Genomic DNA, 16,998 nt, shown 5'->3' with positions numbered 1-16,998 from the left:
TGACCCTAGGTCCTCTCGTTGTTCGTCCGTTAGGGTAGGCAGCATGATTTCCTCCAAGTACGCGGCTATTACCGACGGTGCAGTCAGCAGTCGGGATTTGTACAACGCGCTGTAATGGGCCACAAAGGCCTCGTGTATCCACGCCTGTGTGTACACCACCGGGCCTGCTATCGATTGCACCGCTGCCACCGGCGTGACACGTTGTTCGCGCTGAATCAGCCACACCAACAACTTGCCTGGTTTGTCGCCAGAATGGTGAGTGCGGGCTGCGTGGGCCTTGTAATTGACATTTTTCAATCTGTCAATCAGGGTGTCATGCTCTGCCCGCGTTTGTATTAATTCCGCGGTGGGGCCACCGGTCGCAGACTGCTCCAATCGCAGCAGGTCAGATTCAATGCGCCTGAGATCTGCTTCTAAGTGTCGCCGGGAGTGTGCTTGGGTGCCTAGACATTGTCCCCTAAGGACCACTTTGAACGCGTCCCATTCAATCTGAGGTGTCGATGCCGAGCCTGTGTTATCTTCAAAATATTGTGCCGTCTGTGCGCTGATGGATCCCCTAAACGTGGCGTCTAGTAAGAGATCGGGTTGCAACCGCCATGTGGGTATTGGTGGTCGAGGGTGATCCCACATCAGGTCTAGGAGGTGCGGGTTGTGGTCGGAGTGCGTGCGTCCCATGTAACATGTGTCCGTGATAATGGGCAAGAGTTCACTAGAGACCATGAAGCGATCAAGGCGGACATGCAGGGTGTGCGCCCCCGAATAATATGAGTAGACCCTGGAGTGCGGGTTGCGAGAACGCCACGCATCTTGCAAGCCCCATTGCACGGACCACGCCTGTAGCGCCTTCGTGGTGGCCCGAGCCTGTGAGTTGGGTAATGCAGGATGAGAACGGTCAAGCGTCAAGTCTAGCGAACTATTGTAGTCCCCGCCTATGACCCATGGGACCCCGTGCCAGGGGGCTAGTGTGCGTGACAAGTCTGCAAGAAAATCTGCTAACCCCGTGTTAGGCGCGTAAATTGAAGTGATTACCATTGGGTTACCATCTAGTTTGCCGTGGATAGCCACGTACCTGCCCTCGGGGTCTATATGTACATCCTGTGTGGTCCAATGAATGCCCGGCCTGACCCATATCAGCGTACCTCGGGCGTATGATGAGAACCCTGTAGCATAAAGTTGTCCGCGCCACCTGCGTCGCAGCGTAGCAATTTCTGTGTTGTTAAGGTGGGTTTCTTGCAGGAGGGCAATTTGAATGTGGTGGCGTTTGAGGTATGAGTAGATTTGGTAGCGTCGGGATGGTGTGTGTATACCTCTCACATTCCACGTGCATATCTTAATGGGGAACATTACAGCAATTTAACCAAACCCCCCAACCGTCCCTGCCACCACCCCTCAATGCACACTCGCTCTTCGTCGTGGAATCGGTCCCCGCCACCCCATAAGCATTTGACGTGACGCTCCAGTGTTCTGTGACCATGGGAAGGGGAAAAAAACATGGCTATCGAAACAATAAACCATTTAACAATACGAACTTGCAAAATACCAAAAGGTCGGATGCAAAACGTGCTCCCGTCCATACTCTCTAGGAGAGCAACAATGTTCAAGTCTAAGGGGGTGGTTGTGCTACGTGCACAGGATCAAATGGAGTATGTCAGTATGTTTGTGAGGTGAAGGCTTGGTGCCTTCCCGGGGGGGGGGATGTTTCAGGCAATGCCGCCCACGTATGGAATGAGCCCATCACATATATGCGTAAGTTGCCATTCATTACGTGTTCCAGTCGGGCCATCTCCAGGCAAGGCAGAGTGTCTCCGCAGCTGGGCATCATCGGGCGCGGGCTCTCATCGCCAGCGCCTGGGGTCATGTCCATCAATGTGTCCCTCGGTGCATGTGCCCCAAGCGTGCAGTGTGGAGGACGAGGGGGCAGTCCGCCATTACGCACAGGGTTCATTGTGGTTGTGGATTCGTAGGCCCGCCATGCTGGTCACTTGCATTTGTTTCCGTGGGGAGTTGCATCCGGTGCTTGATCAGCTGATGTAGTCCGCTGTTTGGGGGGTGACATCAGGTCGGACGTCCGAGGTCGGGGAGTCTGGCACTCCATATATGGCTTCATCGTCGCTCTGGAGGCCTCGTGTGCCGCCACTGGCCACCTCGCTCTGTTCGGGGGAGCCGCTGAGTTCCATTACGAGGCGGAGGGCATCTCGCTGCTCCTGTCGTCTGGCATCTGCAGGAGGGGAAGGCCGAGTCGCCGCACGTGTATTCGGCTGAGAATTCCGGCGGGGTCGTCGCCGCCGTCTGTGATTGCCGGATTGTCGTCGTGACGCAGGACCCGTCGCCGTTTTGGGTTCTGTGTCGACTCCGCTGTCTAGCCAGGCTTCCACTTCCATGGGGTCCGTGAAGAAATGAGTCCGCTCTCCCGCCACCACTCTTAGCTTCGCAGGGAAGAGAAGGGAGTACTGGAGGCCCACCTGTCTCAGTCGCTTTTTCACTGCGAGAAAGTCATGTCTCTGCCGCTGGACCTGTACAGTGTAGTCCGGAAAGAACAGCACCGATGCGTTTTCTATTCGGACCTCCTGGAGCTTGCGGGTTTCTCGTAGTATGGTGTCTCTGTCTCGATAGTTCATAATACGGATTAGCATGGGCCTTGGGTTGGAGCCTGTCGTCAGAGGCTTAGTGGGGACCCTGTGAGCCCGTTCAATCACGAAGTGTGGGGAGAGCGATCCTTCCGGCAGGAGGCCTCGTAGCCACTGCTCCATGTGGACTTCTGGGGACCTCCCCTCCCATTTCTCCGGAACTCCGACCAGGCGCACGTTGTTTCTGCGGGTCCTACCTTCCGCATCCTCAGCCCTGTCTTCCAAGAACTCCACCCTGTTCAGCAAGTCCTGGATGTGTTTATGCGACTGGTCCGCACGGGGTTGAAGTGTCTGCAGCGTGTCCTCCAAGGTGGTGGTGCGTTCCGCCAGCTTTTTGTGATCTGCTCTTAGGTGCGTGAGATCGATGACTACGCTGTCGATTTTGGTGGCCAGGGAGGTGCGGGTTAGGCTCAGTGACTCCTCAAGTCTTTCCATTGCTGCCAGCATAGTGTCCAGTTTGGCCGCCATCTGGTCCGAATCGGTGTGCTTCCCGGCTTTGTCCATCTTGGCCTTCTGGTTAGCGTTGCTGGTGCCAGTTCTCGTTTTGGGCCCGTTAGACATCTGCGTCACTCCCTCGGGCTCGGCCGAGCAGTCCACGCCGTCCTCAGAAGGCCGGGTCGTGCAGTCAGCAATCCGACCGCTGGACAGGCGTGTGCTGTATAGCGTGGACGGTCCCCATGGCGACACAACCCCCGGTTGTGATCCGCAGCGTGTGGCGGGCCGGTATTATCTGGCCAGTGCGTGGTAGAGGGCAGGTGCACGGTTCGTCGCGGAGGATCAGACACCACTGCAGGCTATGGGGGATCTCAGCAGCACCTCCAAGGCGCACGTGGTCACGTAGCCGGTCCTGGGGTTGGGCCGGGGGTATTTTCGTGGTCTTACCGGCACATGCCGCCACGTGGGCGCGCCCCGCAGATCTTGTCGCCGGGTCTCCGTGTTTGCCTTGCCACGTTGCTGTTGTCTACCCCACAGGGGATCGAGGTGGCTGGCCTGCAGTGTGTTTCAGTGGCCGGTGAGTCGGGCCGCACCAGCCGCCACTTGGTCGCGTGTGGCAGGGCGGCGTCGCTCTGTTCCGCAAAGCCGCACTGCCGGCGTGATACCTTGGTGATTAATGGCCTGTTGGTATGGTCACTGCAGAGCAGGTCTGGTGCGATAGACCGAGCACGTTTCCCTCCCAGCGTCTCTCGGCCTGTGCGTCTGCCGGGCCGACCTCTGGGCCTGTGTCCTCAAGTGGAGCCCCGGTCTGTCCTGCGCGCCTCCCAGGTTAGGGACCGAGGAAGGCGGCAGCAGCCCAGCGAATCTTCCGGTGCGTCCTGGGTGTGCCAATTGTTTCCAAAGTCAGCCGGCAGGCCGACGGTGACGTCCGGCGGCGGCGCTGATGTTTTTCGCCGTCCGCAGGCGGCGATTACTCGGATAAATGCCCCGGGAAGGCAAGCCTGGCGCGGAGCTTGACTCCAAGGCGGCCATTCCCGTTGCGTGCGTAGCCACGCCCCTCTGCTGTATATCATAGATACGGCACGTTCCTGCCCTTTTCTTTTGAAGCAGGGCAGCACAGCAAGATTCCTTGCAGCGCTGCCCTGTTGTGCCAAAAACCTTGTAAAGTAGGCCTTTATGGTATAACTATTTGATACCGCTGAGACAAGCTGACTCAATAATGAGTAGATAATCACAAGACTTTATCATAGCTCTAGGCTTTCCTCTCTCTATGTTTCTTGAAAGATAAATAAGGATCATATTCAGAAAAGCCTATTTCCCTTTCGAATTAAAGATTTTCCAGATATTTATTGAAGGTACCAGTGGTATTAAAATTACATATATTTTGAATGATAATTGAACTTGAGAGATACATATTGCTAATTGTTTTTACATTTATTATTTCAGACCTCCTTCCCAGCAGTCCCTTTTTCTCTTCCTTCTCCTCACCTGGCATCTCAGGGGGTCCTGTATTAGTTTCATTTAGGAACCCACCCCAGTGTTGTCTGGGGCTGGCTCCATTCTTAGCATAGTGCCATTCTTGAGAAGCGTTGGATTCCTTCCTGACTGGATTAAACGAGATGTCAAAACTGCAAAATGTATGGCTTAATGAGAGGATATATGCATCAGCATCATGTTCAAATAGTAAATAAGTCCGTAGAGAATCAGTGGAAAGGACAACAACAACCTTAAAGACTTAATCAGGTCATATATGAACCACTATTTAAAAACCAATATAACTCAGAAATGTTTAAAATATGACCAACCATCTAAATAATTACACTTGCAAAAATCTGGTGAATCGCCGCTGAATATTTTCGAAATAAACATGCTTACAAAGTGGCTTTGATGATATGGAACTAGATAAATGAAGATGGTCCTTGTCAAACACGAAGAGAACCAGTGGAAAGGATAATACCAGTTTTACATTCCTATGAGGCCACTTATGAATCAGCAGCTGGGGACGCTTTGCTGTGTGCATCATTTCCGTGGCTTATCTTTTTCCCTGTTACTGCTCGCGGTACCCGCTGCGCGGCTCCCGCTTCGCAGGGGTGCCTGCAGACCGAGTTGAGACCCTGCATCTGGAGCCGGTGGGTTCACGTCCAGAGGAGGAAGACCTGTAGGCAGGGCTGCGAGCGTGCGGCGGGCTTGGGACTTCAACTCCCAGGAGTGCCCGCCGCCAGCCCAAATTGCCAGCACCTGGGCCGCTCTCCCTGTCTACGCCCTCCCATCAGCGTCATCTACCCTTGAAATAATCTCTGCGCCAAAACCATCGTGGGACGCTTTGCTGTGTGCATCATTTCCGTGGCTTATCTTTTTCCCTGTTACTGCTCGCGGAACCCGCTGCGCGGGTCCCGCTTCGCAGGGGTGCCTGCAGACCGAGTTGAGACCCTGCATCTGGAGCCGGTGGGTTCACGTCCAGAGGAGGAAGACCTGTAGGCAGGGCTGCGAGCGTGCGGCGGGCTCGGGACTTCAACTCCCAGGAGTGCCCGCCGCCAGCCCAAATTGCCAGCACCTGGGCCGCTCTCCCTGCCTACGCCCTCCCATCAGCTCCACCCTATATCAGTTCTATTGTGGGCCGCAGCGCGGGAGCGACCGGGAGAAGCCCGGGACAAGGGCGGGCCCTCTGTGGCCCTCAGAGGCCTGAGGAGACTGGACTGGGCATAACCCCTTGATCGTTTTATTTTTTTATCGTTTAAGTTTTAAGCAAGTCAAATCTGTTTTAATATTTAAGCCGGTTGTTTTTATTTTTTTTATTTTTTATAAATGTCACTGCCACTTTTAAGTACAGACATAGCTATGTCGGACAAGCCAGGGGGTACGTTTAATGGAACCCTGGACAATTATTTTACAAAGTCTGGGGGTGATGTCCCCAAGGAAGTTGCTTTAGCAGAACGACGAGCGGAACGCCGTCGTTCTGTAGAAAGTCTGAAGAATAGGTTAGTGTCACAGTCACCTTTACCTGCTGTCTCTATTGTTGAAGGGAGCCAAAATGACAATGAAAGCTTACTACTATTGGATAGTTTGCCTCTAGTATTTAGAGATTGTCCGTCGACACCCAGTACTTGCCCTAAGTTAAATACAAATGGGCTCTCGCCCACCAATCATAATAGTACTCCTAGCACAACTAAGGCACCGACCACTCCTGCACCTATGCCATGCATAAATACACGGAACAGGGCAAAAAAAATCCCTCCGCCACCTAGAAATTATGGCCCACCCCCTACCAAAAAAAGGCGGAAAAGGGGGGAACTCCACCAACAAAAATTGAGCCATTCTGACTTTGGCAAAAAGGCAAAGATTACCACTAGGAGTGATAAGGTCTTAATAGCTGCACCTGAGGTTATAAATTCAATGCCCCTACCGCTAGCTACTATGCACATAGATAGGGAGGCCCGCCCAGATGCCATTGTGCCTCAAGCAGTCCAAAACCTTGTCACATTGGATAGCATTGAAAGCTTAATTAGGAGCTATTCCCTAGCAATTCTAGAAAGATTGAATAAGGTGGAAGAAAGACTAGGGAAAATTGAGCAGGAACTGGGGAAAAAGGAAGTCCCTACTAGTACAGCCGCAAATAATGCTACACAAACTATTACACTGTCTACCCAACCCACTACATCTGTTCCGATTCCTGCTGCAAACACGAACATAATTAACTCAAAACCCATTGATAATAAAAATGATAGACAACATAATTCACCTCTTAATTTGCCAAAATCCAAACCTGACCAGACTTCGGCTGCCCTAGCCAGTAAACCATCTAAGGGCCTAGGTGATACATTACTGAGGAGACCACTAAGGGAAGCGGAAGGCACTAGACACATCCGGGGGAGACCAAACCGGGCCCCACTTCCAGAACTTCCACCGGAAGCAGTGCCTTTCGTTGTAGTCCTTACAGGGGTCCCTGTGTTGGAAGAAAACAAGCGGGAAGGTTTTGCCCAACTGAAGAACAAGATCATCCACTGGCTTAGGCTAAATAGGCCAATCGCAAGCAACATCAACTGCGACATTGCACACGTTCGCCGCACTCAGTGGCTGGGGGGCAGACCTAAGGATAGTGAGGGTGATGTGGTGGTAGTGAACTTTAGGGACCCTAATGCTGTTCACTTCATATTAAATTGGCCCCCAGGCAATACTAATAATCGCATCATTCCCCGACCACTGACGTATTTCTATCCAAGATCAGTGGTTTTTCCATCCCAGCACCAACCCCCTCATTATATGCAAACACAAGCTCATCCTTCAACCTCACAGGACGTCAGGAACTCTCTATATGCGCCCTATCCCTTGCTGGTCCCTGATCCCTATGGGTGGAACCTTGTACCAACTAGGTCCAATTTTACCTCCAATAGGAGAATGGACCACTTAAAACCATTCACGTCATTGGAGACCATAAATAGGTTTGACATTTTTAACGGCCTAGATGATTGTGATTGACGCCTTGTGAGTCCAGGGGATGATGGAAGTGGTATTCATTCCCTTAGTATGGATGGCATTTATATTGGTAGTGAGTTTACAACGGGGTATACCCTAAGAACTCCCTGACCTGGGTCAGTTAAGATAAGTATGTATGCAGTGGTCAGGGTCTATTGATTATCACAAAGAATTCATCATAGAAACCTTTACATTAATAAATTATTTTGAGATTACTTCTGTGTAGTACAAAAAATGTATTCAAACATTTTAATAATCAGTATGCTTGGTAATATTTTCAAATGAGTACCACAAGTTATACAAAATGCAAGAGATCAATTTCTTCATTGGATCAAGCACAACCTGGAGGACGTAAGTCTCGATAGAGTTGGTGTGGAGAAATCCTTGTGGGTTCAATTCACAAATAATATCTACAGAATAAACATTTCAACGCGCTCAAAGTGACAAGGAAAGGAGACAGTTAGGAGGTATGGGTGTGGTTGGGTAACGGTGAGGACTGGGTAAAGGATGTTGTGACCATATTACAATCACAGTGATAATGCAACCTTTACAGACTAATTTTGTTCATTAGTTCCATATAACTCTTTAGCATAGGATCTGTATGTATCTATGGGTTGCTTCCTATGTTAAGAGGGTAAGTGCAAACCTCTTAAGGTGCAGTGATTGTAATATGGTCACAACATCCTTTACCCAGTCCTCACCGTTACCCAACCACACCCATCCCTCCTAACTGTCCCCTTTCCTTGTCACTTTGAGCGCGTTGAAATGTTTATTCTGTAGATATTATTTGTGAATTGAACCCACAAGGATTTCTCCACACCAACTCTATCGAGACTCACGTCCTCCAGGTTGTGCTTGATCCAATGAAGAAATTGGTCTCTTGCATTTTGTATAACTTGTGGTACTCATTTGAAAATATTACCAAGCATACTGATTATTAAAATGTTTGAATACATTTTTTGTACTACACAGAAGTAATCTCAAAATAATTTATTAATGTAAAGGTTTCTATGATGAATTCTTTGTGATAATCAATAGACCCTGACCACTGCATACATACTTATCTTGGCATTTATATTGGAGCGGAAGGTACGGGGACTCCTGGGGTTAATTTTTCAACCACTGCAATACTCTCAAATAGTCCGATTGTAAGAACAGAATCGGTAGCCCCGAGATTGATTGATAATAACCAGAGGCCCACGGGGTGCGACGAGCACCCAGGCCCCATAAGTATATATGGGAAAGGCTGCTCACGATATAACTTGGCCCTAATGGCACCCCCCAATGAGCCTGAAGATTGGGGATCCTCGGGTTATTGTCAAGATCAAGCTATAGGAGTTATCCCAGGGTGTCCAATTGCAGTAAATTCACCAATGGCCAGTATGGCATTGAGGGATGTAAGTGTTAGTGGGGAGAGTGGAAGAGGTCCTAATGCTCTAGGAGCAGCAGAAGAAATGTTGACACGTATGTCAACATCTGAGGAGACAACACTGGTGGCTCATTCTGTGACCCTGGTCGATGCGATGGAGCCTCTAAGGTTAGTCTCCTGGAATATAGCTGGAGTTTCAAAGAATCTAAGGGACCCCGAATGGGCAGAATTCATTGATACCAATGATCTTTGTCTGCTGCAGGAGACCTGGGCGGTGGTAACGCCTCATGGACTAGGTTTTAAATCTTTTGGAATAGGCGCCACCCCATCCAAGAGCGGAAGGCCCTCTGGGGGCGTATTAATCTGGGTGAAAGTTAATTTGAGGGTACAGATTGAGGTGGTAGATGTAAATTCTCTTGATATATTAGCACTAAAAATCACCACATGCGAAGGGAAAAAATTCCTCCTAATAAATGTTTATAACAGACCAACACCTCTATCAAAAGAATCACCTACACTAGCCATATTAGATTCTTTTCTAAATGGATTAGATGGCAAAGATGATCATGTTATTTTGGGTGGCGATCTGAATTGCAATTATGAACCCGTCCTGGGGCTTAGCGACATTTTCGAAGATGAAGACCAAGCTAATAAAATTCCAGCACTGGAGAATGCCAAACCGGTTAAATGTTCGGTTTTGGCTGTCCAAATAACAAAATTATGTGCGGAGTATTGTCTCAGGGCCTGCAATGGACGACTTCCGTCTGACAATCTGAAAAAACCTACCTTCAGTAGAAATAATTACAGGAGCAATTTAGATTTTGGGATTGTATCTATTCCTATTTGGCCGAGTATCCTGGACTTTGAGGTAAAGGACAGGTTAGAAAGTGATCACTTTCCCCTGAGCCTTTTAATAGAAGCTTCCTTGTTTCAGGGAGTAGCGGGCACATCACTTGTAGATGTAAATAACGGAGATAACACTGAGATGCATATCAGTAATAATAGACGAGTCCTTAAATGGCCTTTTATATTGGAACATGGTGAGATCCTGGCTGATATATACACACTTTTTGCAGGGACCTTTGGCCCATACATAGGCTCCAATGTAAGTGAGGGAAATCCTACTCACTTTATGTCACTGCACAATTTTTTTTTTTATGATTTAAAAATGTTAGTTACCAAAATGCCCAAGAAAAACCAACAAATGATACAGAATCTGTCCCACAGTAAACCATGGTATGATAGAATCTGTAGGGAAGCCAAAAGGGTGCTTATATCGGCTATTAAATCTAAAACTCTATCTGATATAAAAATAGCTAGGAATAACTATAAGACAGTACAAAAGGCTTCCAAAAAAGCCTGGAAGGAAGAAAAATGGGCTGACATGCTGCTAGCGGTCAAAACTAATGATAACGTAGGCTTTTGGAGGTTGGTAGCTAATGGGAACCATGTAGGTAGAGTGGTTAAGGACGTCCATTTGGACGAGCTAACATGGGTCAACCATTTCACTAACCTCTATAAAAAGTATGATGATGCCCAATCCGATGTGGATGCCCCATATCTTGTATACCCAACTGATTGCCTGGACTTTACACTAGTCGAAACAGAGATGGCAATTAACCTAGTAAAGACTGGCAAAGCTCCAGGCTTGGATAAGATCCCTGGTGATTTATATAAACATGATCTAACAGTTTGGGCTCCATATATAAATTACTTGTGTAATATGTTATCCCTTAGCTTAGATTTCCCTGAAAGTTGGAGGGGGGCTGCAATTGTTTTAAATTTAAAAAAAGAGGATCGGAAGGACCCCTCTAATTACCGGCCAATCAGCTTGATGGATATTCTCCAGAAAATCTACTCACGACATAAATTAACTCGTGTCAGTAACTGGATGGAGGAGAATGCAATCTTAACCAAATTTCAAGCTGGTTTCCGATGTAAAGTAAGCACAATAGACCAGATATTTAGATTCTGCTGTCTTTATTGGAAATATGTACATATCAAAAAGGGTCACCTATACGTTGCTTTCGTCGATCTGAGAGCAGCGTTCGATTTAGTGCCGCGCAATTTTTTATGGAAAACATTGAGTGTCGTAGGGTTACCAAATAGCCTATTGGTTCAGATAAAAGAACTGCCCGAAGGGAATTTTGCGAAAATCCGATGGGGCCCAAGTGGGGAACTGACCCAAAAAATTCCCATCGAGCGTGGCGTTCGCCAAGGTTGCGTATTGGCCCCTACACTTTTTTCCCTTTTTGTGAACGACATCCCTACACATCTAGAGGGATGTATAAACGATTCACCAAAACTGAATGGAGAAAGAGTAACATCACTATTGTTTGCAGACGACACTATCCTGATTTCCCAAACTAAGAAAGGTCTCCAGGCACTACTTAATTCCTTTAGTGAATATTGTAGTAAGAAAGGACTGGAGATAAATGGGAAAAAGACGAAATGTATGGCCCTTAACCCATCGAAAATTGACAAAGGATGTTTAACACTGAACGGTGTTAAATTAGAATCGGTCTCACATTTTTCTTATTTAGGGGTTACTCTAGATTCTAATTTTTCTTGGAGAGCCCAAATGGAAAAAAGCAAGCTGGCATTCAGTCAGAATGTAAAGACAATTCTTAGGAAACAAAGTTTGAGTACCAGTAAAGCAGTGTCTCCGGTAGTTGAGCTTTTTAAATTTAAGGTTCAACCAGCAGCGTTGTACGGTGCAGAAATTTGGGGGCCAGGGTCAAAAGACACTTTTCGTGTTCTGGACAATAACTTCATGAGAAGTTTGGTAAGGGTCCCAAGAGGCACTCCCTTAGTGCCACTTGAATTGGATCTAAATGTTAAAAGAACTGACCATTACACCATAATCCGCCCACTGATGCTATGGGTTAGATTGTGGCGGGTGCCTAAATTGCAGGATTACAGGGATGGTCTAAAAGAAATCATGGGGTTTGATAATTCAATAACTATCCCATGGTTAAAACATGTTAAAATTTGGCTTACCAAAATAGGTTTAAAACATTTTTGGGAGAATCCAGAACATCTACTGTCTAACCCAAAACTAACACTAAAAAGGGCCTTTTGGAGTTTCATGGTTAATATGGCAACAAATGCTTTGGCTGCTGGAACCTTGGTAACAAGTTTTCTCAGCTTCAAGGATGAGCCACTATTTGAGACTTTTCTAGATGAGATAGAGCCCCCACTTGCTAAAAATCTATTCTTAAAATTAAGATATGGTAATCTTTTGACCAAAACAACCTTAGCACGTTGGACAAGGAGGTCTAATGCTTCATCCCTGGAGGCTGACGAAATTTGTGCCATGTGCGACTGTAGCCAGATTGAAAACGAGACTCACATCTTCTTTTTTTGCCCCGCCTATGCATTGGCTAGAATAAGATGGATTAAACCACTATGCCTATTGCTAGGCCTGAGATCATGCAACCAGGCCCTGAGAATACTCAAAACTAATACAAATCAAACAATAATATTTAGTGTTAGTCGATTCTTACACTCAATCTTTTTCCTAAGGGAAAAAAGGGGCAACAGCTATAAATGAAGTATATCCTTAAAAACAGAATTAGAATGTGCCCTAGTAACTACAGGGGGATATTTGGTTTATCCAATCGGATGTGCTTAGATTTATTTGTATTTAGAAATGTATTTTTATTGATGTTCATACTAATGTAATGAATTGTGCTGTGACTCTTTTATGGCATTCATGCCGAAATAAAGAATTTGAAAAAAAAAAAAAAGAATCAGCAGATTAATCTGATAAATGAACTGCAGCCAACGTTTTTCTAAAACAAACAGAAATATGAAGTGTTAAGTCGAGACATGTGGGCAGTGGAGCGGCTGAGAATGAACTAAAACTACCAAAGTACCCTCGCCAAACAACGGAAAACTCACGTTATTTCCCGGCTCCTTTGAATTGAGAGAACGCGAATTGTCACGAAACACGAAAGTGTGGCAATATATAAATTGAACAAAAAACCGCTGCATTCGGTCATTTGCTGATGCTTCGGCAATGCGCCCGTCTCCGTGCCGAAGAAGTCCTACTGAAATTTAAAACTACAAGTAAACTGTCTTTAAATCATTCACACTAGCAACAGTTTAGTGAAGTAGTTCATCATAGGCTTTTTTTCCCTCAATCCCGTTAAGAGGGACTCCCGTTAAATCTTGAAAATAAATTCGGATAAAATATATATTGAATGCGAGTCAACCAAGTCAAAAATGTGATTTTAATGAATACAGCAGTGTTGCACTGTCTTGGCCTAAAAATGAAAATGGTTAGGAAGAAGCGTACGATGGCAAAGGTTCACAACCCCGCCTCACTCGGGAGAGCCAACAGAGATTGAGTCAGTGTTACCCTGGAGCTTTGAAGCTTTAAACGAACGAAAAAATGCGCTGAGGCTTTTTTTTAATGACGAGTTTGTCTCACTGGTCAATTTAGAAATCTAAAATTGTCAGGATGTGACAAACAGCAGATTATGGACCCTGTAAAAAGAGCTTGATCAATGCAGCAAAATACGGCTGATAAGTAAGTGAACCTCCTACTATAACGATTCAATTGAACATAAATTTGATTCACCGTCAACTTTATTGTAAAACAATTTCTAACTTCTTCCTTTAAAGCATCTAACAGACAGGTATAATGCTTTAAAGAATTGCATGCCAAGAAAGCGGATCAAAGCTACTATTATAACTTTATGTTTGGAAAGGCCTGCACAGTCTCAGTAAGTGTCACATATGAGCTTGACAAACCACACTATCATCTAATGAGATGAAGCCTCTGACTAATTACACTTTCTTCTGTTGTCATAATTTGAAATTATGAATTTGCCACATAAACAATCAATCATATAGTGAACACTGCACAAAAAATGTGTTAGCAAAGTACGTTTTTGGCTACTGAACAAAGATACGCCAAAAATTAGAAGTAAGCCGGCATACGCGGTGGAGAGGTGACTCATGGGTGACCACTCGCTGCATGCGGTATTGTACTGAGCATCACTGCGGGGGCCATTGCCCCCGGCAACAAAGGTTGTGTTCCAGGTTTGGAGGCATGCATGCGTAGAATGGGGTGGTGGAATAAGCTGACGCAGGAGACCCCCTTTGGGATAATGGGCGCTTGCCGCAATTAGCTGCCCTGCCAGGTTTCAGAGGGTGGGACCTCATAGGGCAGTCTTGGGGGATGTTATGAAGGCTTTGACATTAAAATAGGTCCAGGACCTTCAGACGGAGTTCCATATGCCACAGCCTCAATTCTTCAGATACCTTCAGTTTCGGCACGCCTTGTCGCCCAGTCTAGTGGGGTTAGAATCAGTGCCTAATTCCAGCCCCCTGGAGGCAAAGGTTTTTACGGGGGATCTACAGGACCGCAAGATATCCAGGATATATCAAACTCTGGTTATTCACTGCTCCTCCACACTGCAGAAACTCCGAGAGGATCTGGAGGGTGACTTGGGACCCTTAGAGGAAGAGGATTAGGTGGAGGCCCTAGCAGCCCCGCGCGGGGTGGCCATAGTGGTGCGTCTACGCCTGGTCCAGTTTAAATATTTGCATAGGATCTATTACACGCTTACACGGTTGTGGAGGGCGGGGTTGGTTGCCTCCCCCCAGTGTCTCAGATGTCACAGGGAGGAGGGTACGCTGATGCATCCGGTTTGGCAGTGTCTATCTCTGGATCGGTTTTGGAGGGGAGTCTTCACTTGCCTATCTGAGGTTTTGGGCTGGGATCTTTCCCGCTCGCCGTAACTAGCACTATTACATGTCCTAGAAGGGATAGGAGGCAGTGACCGCATGGAAGAATGGCCTAGACTTTTGTATGGGCCTCGAGAAACCGATCTTCCTTGCTAGGAGATGCCATTAAACATTTAAAAATATGGAAACGGTGGGCAGACTATCGGGGATTGCTCCTAGACCCGGTTTCTGCAGAATGCGATTAGTGATTATAAAATTCGGGCTGCTTGCCCGGGACCCTGGGAGTGAGGGGGGGAGGGTGGTGGAACCTGGTGGGTAATTTGACTATCAATATCTATGCAGATCTGGTTAGGGTGGATGGGTAGTGCACTCGGGGGGGGGAGGGGGTGTTGGCTTTATGTTGTATTTCTTTTAAGGTCTTATTGGTTATAGTAGCAGAAAAATGTAAAAGTCTATTCTATATGTTATAATTGTGCAGATGTTGCTAGGTTGCAGGGCTCTGCTGTACAGGTGGCGCTTGACCGATAAAATTTGTTTAAAAAAAAGAACATTTGAAGTAAGACTATGACCGTAATTCTAACTGGAGTGTTGTTTGTGTTCAGTTTCATCTTAAAAAACTGATACAGATGAATACACAAAAGTAAAGATAACATATAATTGATTAAGGAGAATCTAGTTGAATGTGATATGCCCGCGCAAATCAATACGATATGGCAATTTATGTATTTGCTTATTTTTAGTTGTACCCAGTTCCTGGTCCTGAGGAGACCCTAAAACAACAAGCTTCGAAACGCATCGAATACCAAGCATTGGGGTGTTATGGAAGTGGCAACCTTTGACAGGTAACCTGTTTGATTAATTTGGTGCCTTTTATAGGCTAAAATAATAAGGTGTTTTAACCCCTGATGCTATATATATATTTTGGGGAGTACTGTTAATTGAGGATACAAATTGCAACTCCCATTGTAACAAAGTAGCAAACTGGTACATTTTAAAGTGGTTTTCAAATTGTTACATTTGTTAATTTTTCAAATTTCTTTTGTTGGTTTTAAGCACTCATAATAAGGTGTGGGCCATTGAAGTTTATGGTTGGTTGGTTGATTGCTTTATTTCGATATGCATATATCATAAAAGCATTACAAAAGATAAAACAGCATGTCGAGAAAGGGAGACTGTACATTTAGATTTAAAAAGAATAAGATCACAGTTAAGTAGAATAAATTATCTAAAACAGCATTAAATTGATACGGCCAGTCTTTTAAGTCGAATCAACCAAGCCCATTTAAAAAATTTAGAGACAGCACAAACAATGTTGGGGGCTGTATTAGTTAAAAGTATCCGAAGGGCGACTGTGTACTGGCGGGTGCCCAATTCTCTGCAAATTGGTTTGAGCCATCGTGATCTAGGGCGCCCATAATCCGGACATTCAAATAGAAGATGTGGCACAGTCTCTGGTTTGTCAGGGCATAGGGCACAGTAACGTGATGCAGGCTCTGACTTGTTCCACCTGGAGCAAAGGTCGGCGAGGGGTAGAGTTCCTAATCGGAATTTAATGTACAAGGACCGGTCCATGGCGATGGTGATTAGGTCCATGTAAGGCTCAAGCGCAGCAACATCTTTTATGAGCAGAAAGGCTGCAGTGGCTTTGCAGTGCTGCTGGTTACTGGTGCGCTTCGCGGAGACCCATTCCCAATACAGTTTTTTTAGAGAGTCCTTTGGGGGGGCTGAGCGGGTAAGCCAGCAGGATTCCAAGCCTAGGTCCCTTAAAAGTTTGTTGGTAGCCCTGAGCCATTTGATCTTCCGCCAACCAGTGGAGCGCATCACCTCTGCTAACCCGTCAGCGTAGGGTTTTAGATCCGGAACCCTCCACAGGCGGGCCCAAAGCAGGAGAGGACGAAGTCGTGCCTGATCCCCAATTGCTTTGCAGCCTACATCCATTAGCACCGGAACTGTTGGAGTGCTCGACGGGATAGCAAGGAGGTCTTTGATAAATTTGTTCTCGGCCTTGCTCAGGGAGTCCAGTTTGCCTTGACCCCACAGTTCAGCTCCGTAGAGTGACGCGGAGACAGCTCGTGCTTTATAGATGTCGATCAGTGGGGCAACGCAGTGTTTGGTAGAACTGCTGTACTCCTTGAGTAGGGCCCCTCCAACCCTTTTGTGGCCAATTATCATTTTGTTGATGTGTGCGGTCCAGTTCATTGAATCACTTAGACGGATTCCCAGGTAGTCAAATTCAGCCACTCTTTCAAGGGGGGTTGAGTTCAGGACAGGGGGACGGCCCAGTTTGCGGGGGGGGGTGCATGACTAAATACTTAGTCTTGTCCACGTTAATGACAAGGCCTCTGGTGGTGCAAAAGTGCTGGAAGCGATCCAAGAGTTTCTGAAGGCCTTGGGGCG

The 16,998-nt window shown here is 46.8% G+C and overlaps 1 protein-coding gene across 5 annotated transcripts in view; it reads left to right on the top strand.

The window, feature by feature from the left end:
• LOC144829499 (uncharacterized) overlaps window positions 1-16,998 on the top strand; it is a 400,486-nt gene that overhangs the window by 56,188 nt on the left and 327,300 nt on the right. For all 5 annotated transcript variants that reach the window (XR_013610687.1, XR_013610685.1, XR_013610686.1 and 2 more), the window contains one exon: window positions 15,342-15,443. The gene's annotated coding sequence lies outside the window, so the exon portion shown is untranslated. The remainder of the gene's footprint in view (window positions 1-15,341; window positions 15,444-16,998) is intronic.

The sequence above is a fragment of the Lissotriton helveticus genome, chromosome 4_1 (assembly GCF_964261635.1).
Source record: "Lissotriton helveticus chromosome 4_1, aLisHel1.1, whole genome shotgun sequence".
In the NCBI taxonomy this organism is placed as follows: Eukaryota; Metazoa; Chordata; class Amphibia; order Caudata; family Salamandridae; genus Lissotriton; species Lissotriton helveticus.
This window is presented reverse-complemented; position numbering and strand designations above follow the sequence as displayed.